Source organism: Dermacentor albipictus, chromosome 8, assembly GCF_038994185.2.
Source record: "Dermacentor albipictus isolate Rhodes 1998 colony chromosome 8, USDA_Dalb.pri_finalv2, whole genome shotgun sequence".
Classification (NCBI taxonomy): Eukaryota; Metazoa; Arthropoda; class Arachnida; order Ixodida; family Ixodidae; genus Dermacentor; species Dermacentor albipictus.
Genome location: NC_091828.1, coordinates 31218310 through 31236129, shown reverse-complemented (window position 1 = coordinate 31236129; position 17820 = coordinate 31218310). Strand labels below are relative to the sequence as shown.

Here is a 17820-nt window from a genome sequence, read left to right as displayed (position 1 = left end):
GGAACAGTGCCGTAGCCAGGACTATTTTTGTGCGTGTGTTGGGGGGGGGGGGGCGGGGGGCGAGGATATAGGGGGCAGGTGAGCATTGTCTGCACATCGTGTTATGCCAGGTAAACAGAAATTTTGGGTTCGGGGTCAAGAAGTTACGTTCCCGATGTCGAGCATGCTCCAAAGCAATGCCGGTCTAGTCTGGTGTGGTTGGAAATGCCTCTCTCAAACTAATTGCCAAGAATTGTTAGAAAGCTATATTGTGGCTCCTTTTCCTTACAGCAAGGTGTGTATTGTCCAAAATGAGTGCTGCACAAATGATGGACGTCGCTGCACCTATTGCTGCCTGCAAATGTGAGCCACCATTCAGGAGCACAGCAGTACTAGGTGGTAATAATAGTAAATTGACATAAGTAGCAAGGTTTCATTATGCATACACTGGAGTCAAATGCCATTTTTGATTAAAATGGCTGTCACATATGAGTAGGCTTTCTTTTTTGTGGCTATTATCTGGCTTTCATGCTGCAGCCCCTGCATGGGCTGTATTATTCTCGCATCCCTCTGACAATAAACATTTGCTTGTGAGTACTTCTTGATACCTTCAATAGTGATTTTTTTTCTTGATACTCAGATCCCCGTCTTTGCAATGTGGCCTCTGACTGTTTAAGTTCTTAGGAATGCAGGCTTGTATGATGTTAACATACCTGAAAAGAAGCAGTATACACACTGAATACTAGAATTGCAGGAAGCCACTGCTGTAAAATTAATGGTTAGTCTTGAAAAGGGTCAGCTGAAATGGGCCCAATGAATAATTTACTGAAGCTATAAAAGCTGCTTTCCTGAATAAATTTTCCAAGACAAATACAGCAATATGTGTGTCATGTTTGACTAGAATTCACAATTACCTGAAACATATTTGCTTTGAGAATTTGTCTCAGGCGCGAGAAGCACACTTATTGCAGAAGCTTGAACGCAATACAATGACAGCCACACACCTTTACCACGTGTAATAAAAAAAAAAACAGACGGTAGCACACTACCCAGCAAGATAAAAAAAACAAACACATGTTGTCATTTATTGAAATTGCTCTTTATTTTTAAAAGTTCAATTCAGAACAAGTTGCTGCAGAGTGTATTAATGTTTACGTCGGTTTCCATATTACATGCCCCTCTGTGGCAACAAAATGTTGCACATACACAATCAATCATGCATGCCCTCCGACAAAGAGTGCATTTTATGGATGGAAACTGAGTGAATAAAGTGACATGTGGCTCCTTTGTAATTGCTCGTAAACTTGATGGCTGATAGCACTAAGGGCAAGTAGTAGTAGTATAAACTTTATTTCTCTTAGTGGTATGGGCGGTCGGTGTGTCCCTCAGTTCAGGGCTCCACTGGTCTCTGTGGTTTGCTGGGCTTGATCGAGAAGAGCTCTCTGGCTCCCTCCATCTTCAATAGCAAGCCAAACATCCCAGTGTCTCTTATTGGCACTTGCGCCGTAAGGGCTGAATTGGAATTTGGAGGCTGTAGTTTATACACTCATGTTACATAGGCAATAGTTGGCAGCTCCCCGCACCAAGAACACGTACTTTCATAGAATGCAGGGTGTATCTTACTGAGTATTTGTAGGTGTAGATATGTGTTAGTCTGTACACAGTGCCATTCCCTGGCCTGTTCTCCCATAAGGTTGGGGTGTGGGCGGCTGTATTTTTGTCTCTCTTTTTGCTGGTTTTCGAAGGTGTGGCGTGGGTCAATGGGGGGTTCCTTGAAAGTACCGACTAGTGCTCGGATGCTCATTGCCCAAGCAGTTCAGTCTGCCCTCTCATTTCCCTCGAGTCCAGAATGCGCCGGGCACCAAATTAGCACCTGGTGCAATTCTGTGAATTTTGCGTGGGACGGTACCCGTCATCAACGAATAGGATGCTGCCTTAGAGGTACACCATGGCCAATGCAGATTGTTTCTTTTACTTCTGCACCTCGAAAGGCCAGTGCTATGGCTGCTGCATCCTTGGTACAGGTCGAAGGGTTACGAATGGAGGTTGTTATTACTGTGAACCGATTGAAGGCCACTATTGTGAATTTGTCTGCTGCCACTCTACAAGCATTTGTGTAGTATATGTCTGAATTTCTTTCATATTTCTTTTGTAAAGCCTTTGATTGCGCTTTTCTGCTTTGGTGGTGTTTCGTGCTCATATTCTTTGGGATTGGTGAAACTATAATTTTCTCTCTTGTTTGTATGGGTAGCGAAACTGTTTTTTCCCAGCCATACTGCGCTCTCAGGGGATATCCCACCTTTTGCAATAGGGCCTTTCCTTGTTTTGTCGAATTCAGACGTTGTGTCTGAGGCGTGGCCACTGCTGTGGCATGTTCTTCATGTTTGTTGTGAATACCAAGAGCCTCCAGATTTTTGGCACTTGTGTTTTTGGGAGCCCTAACTGCCCTGATGATGCAGCTCACTTTAGACATTTCAGCCTTATTTAGTATTTGAAAGGGGAGGCTATAGGTCACCCTGCTAATAATGAATGCTTCCACAAGTCTGACTGCCTCCGCTTCTTTGAAGCCTCTTTGTCGTTTTGTGACTCTGTGGATAATTCGTGCCACATTCCTTGTTCTTTGTTTTAATGTTTCTAGCATGTGTGATGCCCTGCCGTTGTCTTGGTACAAAACCTCAGAATACATTCAGGTATGTGGACACCAAGGGCAAAAAACAAGAAAAAGAATTGAGATTGGCTAGGTGCTTTCTTTTAATGCAGTGAAACGTAACTAAAGTCCAAGTATGCATTCACACGACATCTGCACATGAACAGATGTTAATACAATACATCAAAGCCTGACCAAGCAGACAAATTCGCAGGCTTCTTTGAATTTATTCCATTTATCTATCCTTTTCAGCACTGGTAAAACGTGCAATACATGACTATGAAAACGCAGTTGGTGTCTGCATACAGAAAAACAAATTTGACGTAGTAGTTCTGCGGAAACCCGCAAGGTTGAGAGAAGTAAATGTTAAAGGGAAAATCAGACATCCACCCGTTCGTAGCAATTGCTACAAAGGAAGCCCATACGGGTTCCTCGAAAGAAAAGCCTCAGAGGTAAAGAAAAATTCGTCCTGGACCGGAACTCGAACCCGGGACCACCGCCTTTCCGGGGCAGCCGCTCTACCATCGAAGCTAGCCAGGCGGCTAGCAGACGGCAGGGCGAAGTCGAATTTGTCGACAACACACGAAGCAAAGACAAGTGTTTGACGTAGTAGTTGAGCAGAACTACTACGTCAAACGCTTATCATTGCTTCGTGTGTTGTCGACAAATTCGACTTCGCCCTGCCATCTGCTAGCCGCCTGGCTAGCTTCGATGGTAGAGCGGCTTCCCCGGAAAGAAGGTGGTCCCGAGTTCGAGTCCTGGACCAGGACGAATTTTTCTTCTACTCTGAGGCTTTTCTTTCGAGGAACCCGTATGGGCTTCGTTTGTAGCAATTGCTACGAACTGGTGGATGTCTGATTTTCCCTTTATTAATTAAGAAAAAGAAATTGTATGCTGTAACTGCCTGAAATTTATTTCTAATGCACAAACTTTTTTGCATAGACGATTTGGTACAAGAAAGTGCTGGTACAGATTTCCCAGTGAAAATGCATGCATGCAGTTTTAAGCTTATTTCACAAAACTTATAAATTTATATGAACATGATAGTGTGCACACACTGCATGCCTCCATTTAACACAGAAGCAGGCTGGCTGTTTGCATTGTTCATGCTGCATAAGAGTAATTTGCCGCCTTAAAGTAATGTTGCTGTGACAAAACTCGCTGTCACAACCTATATCGACACTTAGGGAATGGTTATCAAACTCATCTCATGACGAAAATAAAACACTCTTTGACCCGCCGTGTTTGCTATGTGTCCTTGGGGTTGTGCTTAGTATTAAGCACGAGGTTTCACGATCAAATCCTAGACACGGCGGCCGCACTTCGATGCGGTGGCGTGCAAGAACGCCTGCGTGCCGTGGCTGTGCACGGTAAAGAACCCCAGGAGATCAATATTAATCCGAAGTCCCCAACTGCATGCGGCGTGCCTCGTAATCAGATCGTGGTTCCCGCACGTAAAACGGGAGAAATTGAAAAAAAAAAAAAAAAACAATGTCTCTGTTTCGGGCGGCACTAGCTCCTTGAGTTTTCTTGAGCGGACCGACGGGTCTCAACACCGCAACATAAAAGGTGTGAGCATTATGTGCATTACGCAATGGGTCCGCGCCGTACTCAGCACCGCAGCTGAATATATAAGGCAGCGTGAAACATGAGGCGACTGGGCAAGCGGTAATCCGAAACGCGCAAATTGTAGTACACAGATCACAAGGCGATGGCTACGCGGTGGCCGATCACCGCCGTGCTGCGCAATGGGGCAGGTATTCTTGTGAGGTTCCACATTACACGCAACACTCTCCGACGGCCGCCGTACGTAATTCTCTCGTAGGAACGCACATAGACACACACGCAGAACTACGAAGAGCAAAACAGGTGCCGTCACCGGCGCCGACGACAGTGGCGCTTCGAGGGCTTGGCCTTCAGTTTCACTTTTAGTTGATGGGAAAACAAGCAGAAGCGAGGACATTCTACGGGCGAAGCCATCAAAGTTTTGCATGGTTCCGCTTCCGAAGTCAGGTCGTCAGGTGCCGACCGGGGGTTCTGGCAGCGCAACAGGACGAGACGAACAAATCGTCTATTATATCGCCCTAAATAAGCTGGCTTGCACCCTGGAAATGTATAAATTTCGAGAAATGAAAAGAAAGAAAGGCAACCACTTGGACAATATATCTCTCCTTTCTCATCTCCTTCTCACAGATGTGTGTAATAAAGTAAAATAACGCATAAAATAAGAAACAGAGAACTCCGTTTACGCTAAAGGGAGGCCTCTATCTTCTAACCTCCCTCTTAAAAAGGATGTAGAATTGAGGTTCTTTCTGCTTCTTTCATCCCCATTTTGCGAGGGAGCGAAATGGATGACGCTGAACTTTTCTGAACCACTGTAAGGGAGCACGGTTTTCAGGCACGTAGTCTCAAGGGAGGTCACATCCCTTAGTATGCCCTTTTCGGCTCAATTGCGTTTAGAGTGCACAGTTAGAGCTTTTCCAAGCCTGACATTATTAGTATACTTACAATCTATGTATGCGCGCTACTGGATGTACTACTTACTCCGGGTTGGATGCTTTAGAGCGCAGCACTTAAGTTCTCATTACTGCGTTCAGCACCAGCGTCTCTCGGCGCAACCGAGGAAACGCGTGCGGCGACGGATGAAAGAGCGAACGTGGAGCGCAGCGGCGCAAGAAAGGCGGTGATAGCGAAGAGAGAGCGAGGAGGAAAACGGCGGTACACTGTAAAATAATTTACACCCCTAAGGGTTTTTTTCGGTGTCTATAACTAACCCCCTAGCACCCTTGAAAAAGCTGGGTTTTATAGGGAATTACACCCTTATGATGGTTATTCTATATTCCAATAACACCCTATCCCTTGAGGGTGTTTTGAACAACATATTACCCTTCGACCCATGGGGTGTAAGGGTGTGATCAGGAATATATTACCCCTTCACCTATCGGGTGTAATGAGCAATATAATAGCCCTTGAAGTACGGCATGTGGAAGCGGGTACATATGCACTTCATTGTTTGTTTCTAAGTCTACACTTAGGCTAGCACACAGAAATGTTATGTATGGTGTGCATACAATAAGTAATGTGTTTACAAACGCACTGCATAGCAACTTTGAGAGAAAACACATTATCGCTTGTGAGTGTTCTGCGTGAAATGGTCCCATTTATCACAGATACAGAGTGACTGCATGGAGGGTCATTTATTCTAGCCTCCTGTACAATATTTTGAGCTTGCACTATGCCTTGTGGTGACAAGTCTTGCGGCCGTTCTACATTGAAGAACAGTCTCATTCAAACCAAAGTTCCAGGGCACAGGCGAGGATGATGATGCCTTTTTTAGCTCCATTCCAATGTCCTAAGGTGAGCCATCATAGATGAAGCCATTTCTTCATTGATCACTGTAGCCATCTGCTTCTTTTTTACCTGCAAAATGATTTGTTGCAATTTAATGTCAGGAAAAGTACACGAAACATGACTAGCAGCGCTTCCCTGCATCATTCACTTTAATATTTCAAGATCACATGAAGAGCAGGTTAAAGAAAACAAGCACAGATAATGCTTACTTCCAGGAAATCGTTATTTCGAAAGAATAAGGCATTTAATCTGCCACATCATGAATGTAGGAGAGACAGGCTACACAACTATATGAGGGCAATTCAGAAATTATTGCCTCCAAGCCCACTACTTTGCCAATATTATAGCAAACATTTTGAACTTTTTCTCATTGATGCACTTATGCTTAAGCTATCGAATGTCACTTGCCTCGCCTTCCTATCTCTTCTCGTTCCAGAGTAATCGAGCAATTCATGGCATCCAGTGGTGATGTCCAGTTGAAACAACAGGCTGTAATTGAATTTCTGACTGTGGAAGGTTGTGTGCATATCAACATTCATGGCCATTTGACTGCAGTTTACAGGAATGCCTGTGTTGACGTCAGCACTGTGCAGAGGTGGGCAAGGACTGTGAAAGACCAAAATCCTACCACATCAAATCTCCCGGATCAGCACCGAAATGGATGGCCCACAATGGCTTCTGATGAGGGTCATGAACATCAGCAGATGAGTTGACTCGGTGCAATCGCAGGATCAAGCAACACCAGATTGCAACACTCGCCATTTCCATTGCCTCAGTGAACCACATCATTAAAGACCTGCGTTACAAGAAGACTTGCGCTTGTAGGGTGTCACGGTAACTGACGACTGACATGAAAAAGTCGAAGCATAGCCAACAAGTTCAATTCTTGTAACCCAGGAGGTTTTTAATTATGTGGTTCACTGAACCAATGGAAATAGCGAGTGTTGCTGCAATCTGGTGTTGCTTGATCCTACGATTGACCCGATTCAACTCGTCTGCCTGATGTTGATGATATGTTGATGTTGTTGATGTTGATGATATGCCCCAGATATGTGGTGGCGCTGGCAAACACTCCCAGCGTTCTACTAGGAAGCATAAATACCCAAGAAAGTGATGGGGAAACGGCGCCCGCAGTAGCTCAATTGGTAAAGCATCTAACGCGTAATGTAAAGACGTGGGTTCGTTCCCCACCTGCAGCAAGCTGTTTTTCATCCACTTTCATTTCCATTAATTTATCATTTCTTTATTTCATTTGTTAATCACAAGTAATTTACCCTAACTTGTCCTTGGTGTCAGTGTTTGCTGGCTTCTTAGGATATGATTAATAAACATCGGGTTTCTTGGTTAAGCCCCTTTCTTTTCGGTTATATTAGCTATAATGTAATTCATTCGAAAGATAATAATTTTTTTATTTAGTTTAATATGTTTCGATTTCTTGTGCTAGATATATCTGCGTGTTTGAATATTCCTGCTCAAGGACTGGAATTATGCTATATGCAACAGGACTATATTTAAAAATTCCACAAGACTGAAAATCATCACCCTGCATAAAAACAGTGTGAATTTAAAAACAAGCTTCAGTGAACCTTATTGAATCAGCAAATGGCCAGTGTAACTAGTCTGATCATCCTGGAAATCTTTTGTAGCTTATAAGCATAGTGAATTTCAATTCCACATTTAGGAGTGCAAATTTTTCTAGAAGTCAGCTTTTTCTTTTTAACAGCTAGCATCCCTGCCAGTTTGCTTAAACATAATGTTGCATGACTTCAACAGTACTGCACAATCACATTTTCTGCTCACAGTGTCTAGTGACGTGTCTTTAGCAGCTGAGATAATTAATGTTCATGCAGATAAACATCAGAAAATATTGCAATAACTGCGAAGAAAATGCAATCATGCGTTTTGTTTACAAAAGAGCATGTGCTCTACCTTCTGCCAGGTTTGTTTCCCGTGTCAGGCTAGAACGGAACTTGCACAAGAGGCACCTTTTGCATCCATGAAGATATTTTATGAGGTTATGGTGGTGTCGAAACATGACATCAACCATAACACTTTAAACTATTTTATGAAACAGGTATTTGTACAAAGATAGAAAAGGCATCAATTTTGAATTTATCACATTTGGTTTAGAGTACCATAGTATAAATGGCTCAACTAGTACAGGTACGCAAACGGGCTAGTTGGTATTGGTCGATGACGTTAGACAATGTGAACTCGACAAAGGATGGAGAAAGAGGCGATAGCATTTGTTCCATTTCTCGCCCCTTTTGACGTCCCTTGTACAAGTCTGCGCTGTCTGTCGAACATCATGGATCAACTAGTACAGCCTGAAAAAAATATGTCATGAAAGAAAACTTGACTTTCAACCTCGACAATTCTGCCTGTTAGGTATTATGGTTTCTTTAGAACTTATTTCTTTATACAAAGTCAGACCCATCAAGTAAAGCTTACTGAGAAAGAAATGAAGAACAACGTCAACACCTCTCAAGGCACATGCATCAAAGGAGTCAGAGCATCATACACATTACCTTTAGGTGCAAGAGTATTCTCTTTCTTAGGCAAACTGCATTTCTAGTTTCTTAAAGCCTATATATTTATTTGCCACAGCTATGGGAAAATCACAAGGTGGAAAAGATGTGTTGGTGTAATTTCAACTATTATGTACAACAGCAAAAGGTAAAGCACAGGAAGTCTCACTGCTCCTCTGTCTAAATGACATTCAGTTTCATTTGTCATGTCCACTCCTATCCTGATGGCAGCAGAAAAAGGAAGACAGCAGCGTGGTTCAGAAAGTAGATGAAGGAGCTGATATCCTAGCTGACATAAAGAGTAAAAAAAGGGAGCTGGTCAGGCCATGTAGTGCAGACGTGAGACATCATTAACTAGCGCGAAAAAGACAACGGACGACAGCTAGAAGCACACAGGACAGAACTCTAGGCTTCAACTGAAATTTTGGCTACACAGAAACATAGGATTCAGGGGATGCGACCTCAACGCATGGAAGCAACATTTATCTTTCCTTTTCCCTGCCTGACACAGGAGGTATTGGAGCCAATCGATGGGCAGGTTCATTTCGAGATACGAACACTCTTTTTTGGCGAGAGCAAGGGAAGGGGTGCTTAAACACTTATCACCCGCTTTTCGATGCAAAGTGCTTCGAATATTTTCATGTCGACCTGCACCTAGAGCCGCCTGGGCAGATGAGTGCTTTGAAACTGCTCAGTGAATGAGCACTTACAGCAATGATTGGCCAGATGGCCACCAGCCATGACAGCTGCCCTATCTTTGTTCCCCCAAGCGGTCGTTTAAACACCGACCTGTTTGGCTTGAGGACACATAGGGCAGCTTTGAGTGCCTTGGTGGCTGGTGGCCACATGGCCAATCATCGCCATACGTGCTCATGCACCGAGCAGTTTCAAAGCAATTGTGTGCTCAGGCAGCTCCGGAAGCAGGTACATAGGGAAATATACGAACCACTTTGCATCAAAAAAGTGGGAAATAGGTGTGTAAGCACCCGTCTCTGGCTCTTACCAAGAATGTTCGTAAGTGAAATTAACCAGTTCATAAATTTGTTCCGATAGCTCCTGTGTCGTTTCTGTCCGTCGACATTCTGTGCATTCCATGTTTCTGTGTAGCAAAAATTTCAGTTGAAGTCTAGACTTCTTTCTTATGTGCTTCTTGATGTCTTTTTCACGCTAGTTATTGATGTCTCAAGTCTGCAATGAGCACCAACTAGCCCAAGTGCCTTCTTCAACCACGTAATGCATAGGGCAGATAACCGGTGGCACATTCGAGTTACAGAATGGATGCCAAGAGAAGAGAAGGGTAGTCAAGGACGGTAGAGAAGTAGACTACGATGAAGTCAAAAAATTTTGCAGGCTTCAGTTCGAATCAGCTAGCGCAAGACAGGGGTAATTGGAGGTCACTGGGGGAGGTCTTCATCCTCCGGTGGAAAAAATATGTAGGCCAATTGTGATGAAAAAAGTATACCTGTCGGGTCAGACGTCTTCACTGTCTTTTCAGCAACGTGTAGGCCCAAGACAGCCAGTCGGTTCCCATGCAATTGCTTCATGCTGACTGCAACTGCATGGGCACAAGAAAACAACCCACCATTAATACCATTCGAGATTGACGACTCAATAAAAGAACCTCTCAAAACTGCAAATACAATTAAGCATTTACCAGCTTAATAAATACATATATAAAGGCCAAGAATAGTTACAATAACCATACACTTTATAACTAGACATTAATAAGGTAGTGAAGCGTACAATAACCGTAAGACGCTAAGTGCAATTCATTTCAGAAATACTGTTGACAACTGACAGGACGCCTTAGGCAGGGTTCGGTCACACAAGAAAACAAATAGTAGTAATAATAAGCACGCCTGCGTGAAACCAAGAAACGAGTACAAGGACGAGAAAAAAATTGATTAGGCTCGGTGTGCTTATTTATACAAAAAGATAAATTTATAAACAAATAGCGCAACCACGCATTCATCCGCAACAGCACGAGAGCGTCTATAACAAACGAGCACAACTTAAAGCGATTGATAAGTACATAGCCGGGACGGTCGTGGTTCTTTTGTTTTGCATTAGTTCTAGTCATGAAACCACAAGCATTGCAAGCTGCCTGCGCCATTACCTACCACGGGACCTCCGACAAAAAAATAAATAAATAATAACAATTGAGTGAAAGTACACAAGCGACATTTAATACGGTTGTCACACTGCACACTTTTGGCCGCGATCGATCCTGACTGGAATCGAATTTCTGGACGCGTTTGGCCTCGTTGAACAATCGGTGGACGGGAGCCAATCGCGGTCGACAATTTCGATCCAGAACGCGCTCAATCGTGCTCGAAAGTGGCCGTGTGACACCGGTATAAGTCTGCGCCCATCTTTGGTAACAGAACGAACCAATTAGTCAAACCAAAGCATTATTTCCTTGCCTGCGCCGAATACTGACGCGTAGCAGTACTTAATTCTCTACAACTCTAGTTGAGGACACGTGAACAATGAAACATTCATTTTTTTTTCTTTTTCACATTCGGTGCCCATAGGCTACGCCTGGAGCACATATACTACACTCGCATACAACACACCTTGCGCTGTCCTTTAAATAAATTACGCGAAAATTACTACCACAATGACGTACCATAAAAAACGCGACGCTGAACGTGGCTACGTACGTACCTTTTATATGAGCAGTTCATGCGCCTTGCAAAAGGCCCTCGGTTTGAAGGCGGAGCGCTGTCACGATCTGTACTCTGGGCACGCCGTTTCGTTTACGTAGTGGATGGACCATGTTGACGATGCATTCCGCCGAAAAACAAAACGTCCACTTTATCACTGTTCAGGCCGAATGGAAGATGTTTTCTCCTTCGCCACGAATGACGGCCGTCGTAGGCGTAGTAAACACACTGTCACAAAGAAACACCGATGTCGTAGGCCGCTGGTGCCCTTCTTTCTCACGCATAATCGCGTCGCCTTCACTCCGGACGCTCACTTCGCGTCGATGAGCACAAAAGTACACGAAAACAACGAGGTGGTACAACCTAAACGCAGCAAAAAACAATCTAATTACTCACAACTTCAAGAATGTCACGGAGAACACACACATGTGCTCCCGGCGGCCCGCCGCGAGACGCAGGAAATGACGTAGCGGCGATAGCGGCGACACCCGTCGGGGGAAGTTATTTCAATTTCGGTTTCGTTTTCAAGGCATAAAAACAAATATTCTTTTCAACTATGTGTGTGTATTACTTTCAAATCTATTTATTTTACGCTACCTCTAAGCCATTTTCTGTGTTTACGGGTAGTTTCACTGGAAATTTATTTCCAGAAACATGGGCTGATATCAAATCAAATGGGGCAAAGGTGGGCTGGTAACTGCGTGTAAGTGAATTTATTTGTCGATGCTTTCTTTTTTGTTTGTTCGCTTGGACGTTCATTTGTAAAGAGACGTGGCCCTTCCTGATTGTATAAGCTACAGAGGTACTTGCGAGTCTGTCTTTTCGTTTATGCACAGAGAAACAGAGAGAGAAAAAAAAGCTTTATTGGCATTTTCAAGAAGTTCACAATGCTCATATTTCTGAACTGGAGTGCTCACTCAAATTTTAAATAGCTTGGATTAACGGCAGATATAAAAGTACTTGCATAATAGCTTTCTAAACGTATAGGCGACACCACGAAATTTCACATGTGCAGAATAACACGAAAACCTTAAGTTTCCAAGTACGAAAAGTCTTTCTTTGCCTGCTGTCGTGAAAGTGCAACCGAAGCGAATCCAGATCTCGGGTTTTTTTTTTCTTTATTTTTATGAGCGGGTGAGCGAGTGGGGCCTATGACCGCTCAAAAGAAAGAACAAAGATAACAACGATTCCCCTCTGGTGGACAGCACCATGAGTTGTCGTTGTCATAATCTGATGTCGGTCTTTGTCTTACTGCAGTTGCTTATAATAGCAGTTTGACGGGTAATGAGGAAGATATATTCAAAATCGAGGTATTTTGTGCATGCGGTAGACAAGTCATTTTCGACCCAACTACGCTCGCCCTCAAACTACCACGAGCAGAGCAATTTAGTATTGTTCCCATTCAATATCTGTGCCTATGCCATCGCCGAACCCCTTTGCTCGGCGAGGGTGCAGCTGTGGTAAAGGCTATTGAATGACAACAACAATTTCCTGGCAAAGTGTGGGAACTGTGATGACATTTCGTCTGGGTGTTGGCTTTAAGCATTCTCTTGTCTCGATCCCCTTAGTACCATACTGTCTCTCCTCTGCGCTGTTGCATGTGAGTACAAAAAAGTAAGTGCTGCACCTTCTGCACTACTTTTGCGGTGGGTGGGGGTGAGCAGAAGGGGGCTAACGCGTAATTAGTCTTCCAGAGGGCATTGTGTCGATGGCCAGGGTGTTTCAGTGGGCATTGTGACGGCCAAAGAGGTCCAAAGAGTATTGTAGCGATGCCCACGAAGTTCTCGCTAAAAGGACTCGCACACGCCTTCCCCGCGTCCCTCTCATGTTCATTATGCACGCTCTCAAACCACCCACCGACCCGGCTGTCAAGCCAGTGACAGCAGCAGCAGCAGCAGAATTGGAAAAAGTGAGGGAGGAGGCACAGAAAGCTTCGCTTTAAAATCTGGCAGAGCGCCCCTGTGCACGCTGTAACCTGCAATCCAGAGCTCTGGTGTTTTGACAAAATTCAATTTCATTCTGCAAAGTATTTCTTTCCCGTATTCAGCATGTGCACCTGTCCTACCCGTCTCGCGAGGGGAGACGGGCGAGTCTCGCGCAGGTCTACATGTGCCAAGACATCGCGAACGTACTTGGCAGGTGGGCAGTAGCGCGCACACTTGAAAAATGCCTCACCACTGTTCCGTGAACAAAGATGGGTCTGCAAATGCCCCGCCAATTTCTGGAATCTCGTTATATCTACAATGATTGGCTTGTTATCCTATTCATGCATGCAATAATACTGTCTCCAATTTGGGAGGGGAAATATTTCAGTAAATACCGTTGTTAGTCGGTGTTGTAAATACTTTATGCATCGCAAGTTGTACGTTAGTTCTCTATACTTTCTTAGATTATTCTCCCTTTCTTTTTGAGCACTCCGTTCAGGCAGCTGTTTGTAAGCCAGTAGAACGTTCCTTTACTATACAACTACAAACTTAATAGTTTCTTTTTGTACAGCCAGCTTCGTAAATTGACGCAGACGCGAAGCCATGAGCGTTTTGCACGGCTCTTTCTGCAGATGCTGCTTGAGCAAAGCATTGTGGTGGATGAGAAGGCTCAAGTTTGCCAACGAACCTACCTTGTTTATAAACTTGAGAGAAGCAGAACGAATTGGGGTTATTGATTCGGCGAAAGAAGGTCAGGTGGGGTCAAAGCTACTCGAATCGGCGTATCTTTTGTCCGCGTATGGTTCGTCGCACCCTTTTCTGCCTGTTTTGTCATGCTTGAAAGAAACCTAGACGACCGCACTGTTATGAGCAATTGTGGCGCGTCCAGCTGCATGCTGTCACGTGGCCTATTCATTTTTCTAGATTCCTGGCGTCCCAAAAGCAAGAGCTGCACTAGTTCTGCCTTGCTGAAAACATTTTGAACATTTTTCTTTTGGTTAAGTATTCAATACTAGTAAAAGTAGGTGCGCGCTTTTGGATTCCGCGGAATTTGTGCGCGACGACATTTAGGAACTGTGTGCCACCTAGAACACTGTGACATAATAGATAGTAGTACTTCAGCAACAGGTTTTTCCCAGGACATATTTAAAATGGCTTATCAAAACAGACAGTGAAACGGAGGGGGACTCTCTTCAGGAGTTTTGTCGGCTTTGAAAGCCCGACATGTCTCGGGGGGGAAGGGCTTGGGGTAAGGCAGGGCCAATTTCTGGATCCGCCACTGGTTTTTAGTGCCGTGGGACACGCCGTCTCTTCGTGCAATTGTATGTTTGTGAATGTGATAAAAACAAACAAAAACACCCTTGCACCCACCCCCGATATTCTTAGTCAGTGCACCCTTTCGGTGGGTAAAAGGGTGTTATGGCATCTAGAACTGCCCTATGCTTCGCAAAAAGTCATGATGATGGGATGTTTCTTGAATGAAAACACCCTTCAAGGGTGTTATGATTCGCAATTCTCACCATCAAGGGTGTAAATTATTTTACTGTGTAAAGGGTATGGCAAAAGCGAAAAAGGTGTAATGCCGCGTAAGAGGTGTTCTGCGGCCGTGATCGCTATGGTGTGGCGCCAGAGCAGCCCGCCTCGTCTGTTCCCCGATGACGCCATCGATAAGGCACGCGGCGAGATAAGACATGCGGAATACACCGACACCATATATATAGAGAGAAAGCGCTGCATAACCGGAGGTCTGTCTTGCGTCTGCTGCTGTGAATAGCACCCACGTGTCCATCACGCGTTGCTTATTGGAATCTCCCGATTAGTGAGCTAGTGTCGTCACACTTCTCTGCGTTTGCAATGTGCCGCGCGGGACGGATTGCTCGCCCAGTCAATACCTCGTGAAATGAATTTGAGCTGCGCTCAGATTTCGATTTAGGGAGTATACAATTTGTCACAATTTTTTATTAAGCTGGATGTATATATGCATACTGCAGCGCTGGTATGTTAGGATATTCATTGCAAATGCTCAAACAACAGCCGAAATATATGGCAATAAAGTTATTTGTTCTTTGTCAAGACTTGTAGGAATGCAGGAAGCTCGACGGAAAGCAGCACTTCCTATACTAGAATTACATGACCATTATTTAAAGATAACAGACAAACATGATAACAGAGAAAGAAGGAAAAGCGCTGGAGGTGGAATACTGCGTACGCGATACACGCCTTTATGTTCGTATTCGTTGAAAATGACGCCTGCTCAGTAAAACACAGAGCGGAGTGATTAACTGCACAAAGCACAGGAACCACGTATATCGAAAGCTATTTTTCGCCTAACGCGTGAACCTATTTTTTCCCTCTTGTCATGCCCTTCCGTTATGCAGATATACTGCAGAAAATTTTCGTTTGGTGGTTCACATGGCGGTGAAAGTTACCGAGATGAGAATAGTTTCCTGACCACGTTTGCATAAAGTAAAATAAACGAATTCTTATGAAATTATCAGCCATGGGCTGACGTAATCTACAATACGCATGCAATCGACATAGAATGTCAGTAAGGCTGATCTTTGTTTTTGAGCCTGGGATTTTTTCTCGCTGCACTACCCGGGCGCAGACACCTGTACTGGCTATGGATGCCCTTTCGATGTCATTGGAAATTCGTGAGTCCGCTAATGATGTTATTTCCGATCAGGACGAGGGGAAATACTGTGTCCACACCTGTGCAAAGTTGAATGATGTACCTGAATGTCAAGGAAACCGTGATTACAAACACGTGCCTAGCCTTGACTCCTATGCGTTCGCACACAACAGGTGATGTGCGATGAATTCGTTTTATTCTTTGCTTCTTAGACATATAAAAAAAGCTCGAATGAACTGTGAAGCATGAACATAAAGGGCAGTAAAAACTGCCATCAATTATACTACGCAGTCAAGGAAAAATATTTCATTTGTGCAGGATGTAGCCGTCGTTCGAAACGAGACACATGTACACCTTTTCCCATTTGTCGTTATAGGCGGAAGATGGCTGTCCACAACACTTGTTTGGAAACTCGACGCCGTTTTGTTCAGCTAGACTTTAAAAAAATGACACCGCACAAACACAGGCACACTGCATGCGTGCGCTGGTGCGCTGCCGGCGAAAGCAACACACCCGGAGCAGTGTTTGTGGGGGGGGGGGGGGGGGGGGGAGCACTTTAGTTCTTGGCGGGCGGGCCGGGACGTCATGTTCTTGCACGCATACTTGAACGCTTGCCTGAAACTGTCTATAGACTGCCTTAGCTCTTAAAGACGCCGAGGAACTGCATGGTTGCGGGGCGACTGCGTAAGCTAAGCTGAAACACCTAAATGAACAAAAGTCGCATCGTGCTGTGAAGTTGGTCGATTCTGAGCCGGTTTTGCAGCGTATTTATCCCGTGGCTCGAGCAGCGTTCGTCATCCTCTATCTGAGTATCACTACCACCATCACGAGACACTGCGCCCTTTTCATTTGCTCGTTTCTTGCTTTGGAAAAAACGGTGCCAGCATACCCATTCTCTGAAAAAAAAAAAAAAAAGACACCTGGGGTTTCACGTGCGAAAAATTCAATACGATATGAGGCCCACCCAAATATTTTAACAGCCTGGGGTTCTTGAACGTGCAACCCAATGCTAGGTAAGCGGGCATTTTTCCATTTCGCCCCCATAGAAATGTGGCCGTCACAGCTGGAATGGGAACCAGTGCCCTCGGACATCGCAGTGCAACGTCAAAGCCACTGCGACAGCATGGTGGGTAACCATCCGTTTAAGATGGTTGCTGATTTTAATACCATTATGACACTACTTTATGATTACCGCGTGATTCATGCGAATGATGCACTGCTTATGAGCCAGAATTAGTGGCACACATCCAGTTATACATACGTTGTGTTAGAAGGCGAGCTTTTCGCCTAAGCCAATGAAAACTCGCAGGCATTCTCGTTCTTAGTTAAGCACACTTGCGTGAATAGTGGCTCATTCGAAATTGGAAGTCCTTTTTAAAGCGATCAATGTCGACTGCGCAGTAAGTGAATAAACCACTGTAGTGCTCGAAAAAAGCACGCTCGATATCTTCTGCTGCATCGCAAACTTTTCCGCAATATTCGATTTCGGCTATCTGATTGCGGCGCGCATGCCACTTTTATGAGCCTAACGCTCTTTTCGACGGTACTTCTCCCATTATCAGCCTTTCAGCCCTTGCCCGCACCAAAGCACCGCGGTATCTTTCGATATCGAACTGTTCAATTTTATGTTTCAGTGCGCGAATATCGTCCATGAACATGCTGGGAATCCTACGTTCCTCACTGATCAATTGTTCTAAATTCCTGCGCATCTGTTTTTCTTCCGCTCCTTTTTCTCTGCATATAGCGCTTGCACGCTCTAAAGCCTTGATTTTAACCACCTGCTTGAAGTTCTCCCATTTTTCACCAGATGTCGTGTTATCAACAGCATTAATTTCTTCAACTTCCTTCGTTACATCCGCTGTAAACATTTCATCGCTTAGTAATTTCGAATTAAATTTCCATAGTTGCCATTCGAAGCCCTTTTTCTTTCCTTTCGTGCTTGCTACTAAAAAGCTGACCAAACAGTGATCACTGAATGAAAGTGCGCTTACGTGGTAGTCCTTACAACGGGGTATCAAATCAAGGCTCCCATACACTCTGTCAAGACGGGCGTGGCTGGCTGCCTGAAAGTGGGTGTACTGCGTAGTCCTCC

General features: G+C 44.5%; 1 long non-coding RNA gene across 1 annotated transcript; it reads right to left on the bottom strand.

The window, feature by feature from the left end:
- Nucleotides 1–9964: 9964 nt before the first annotated feature.
- On the bottom strand, nucleotides 9965–11681 carry LOC139048405 (uncharacterized). Its single transcript, XR_011507667.1, has 2 exons — nucleotides 11173–11681; nucleotides 9965–10060 (listed from the first exon to the last, which is right to left on the bottom strand). It is a non-coding gene; the product is annotated as an uncharacterized lncRNA (long non-coding RNA).
- Between the last annotated feature and the right edge of the window lie 6139 nt (nucleotides 11682–17820).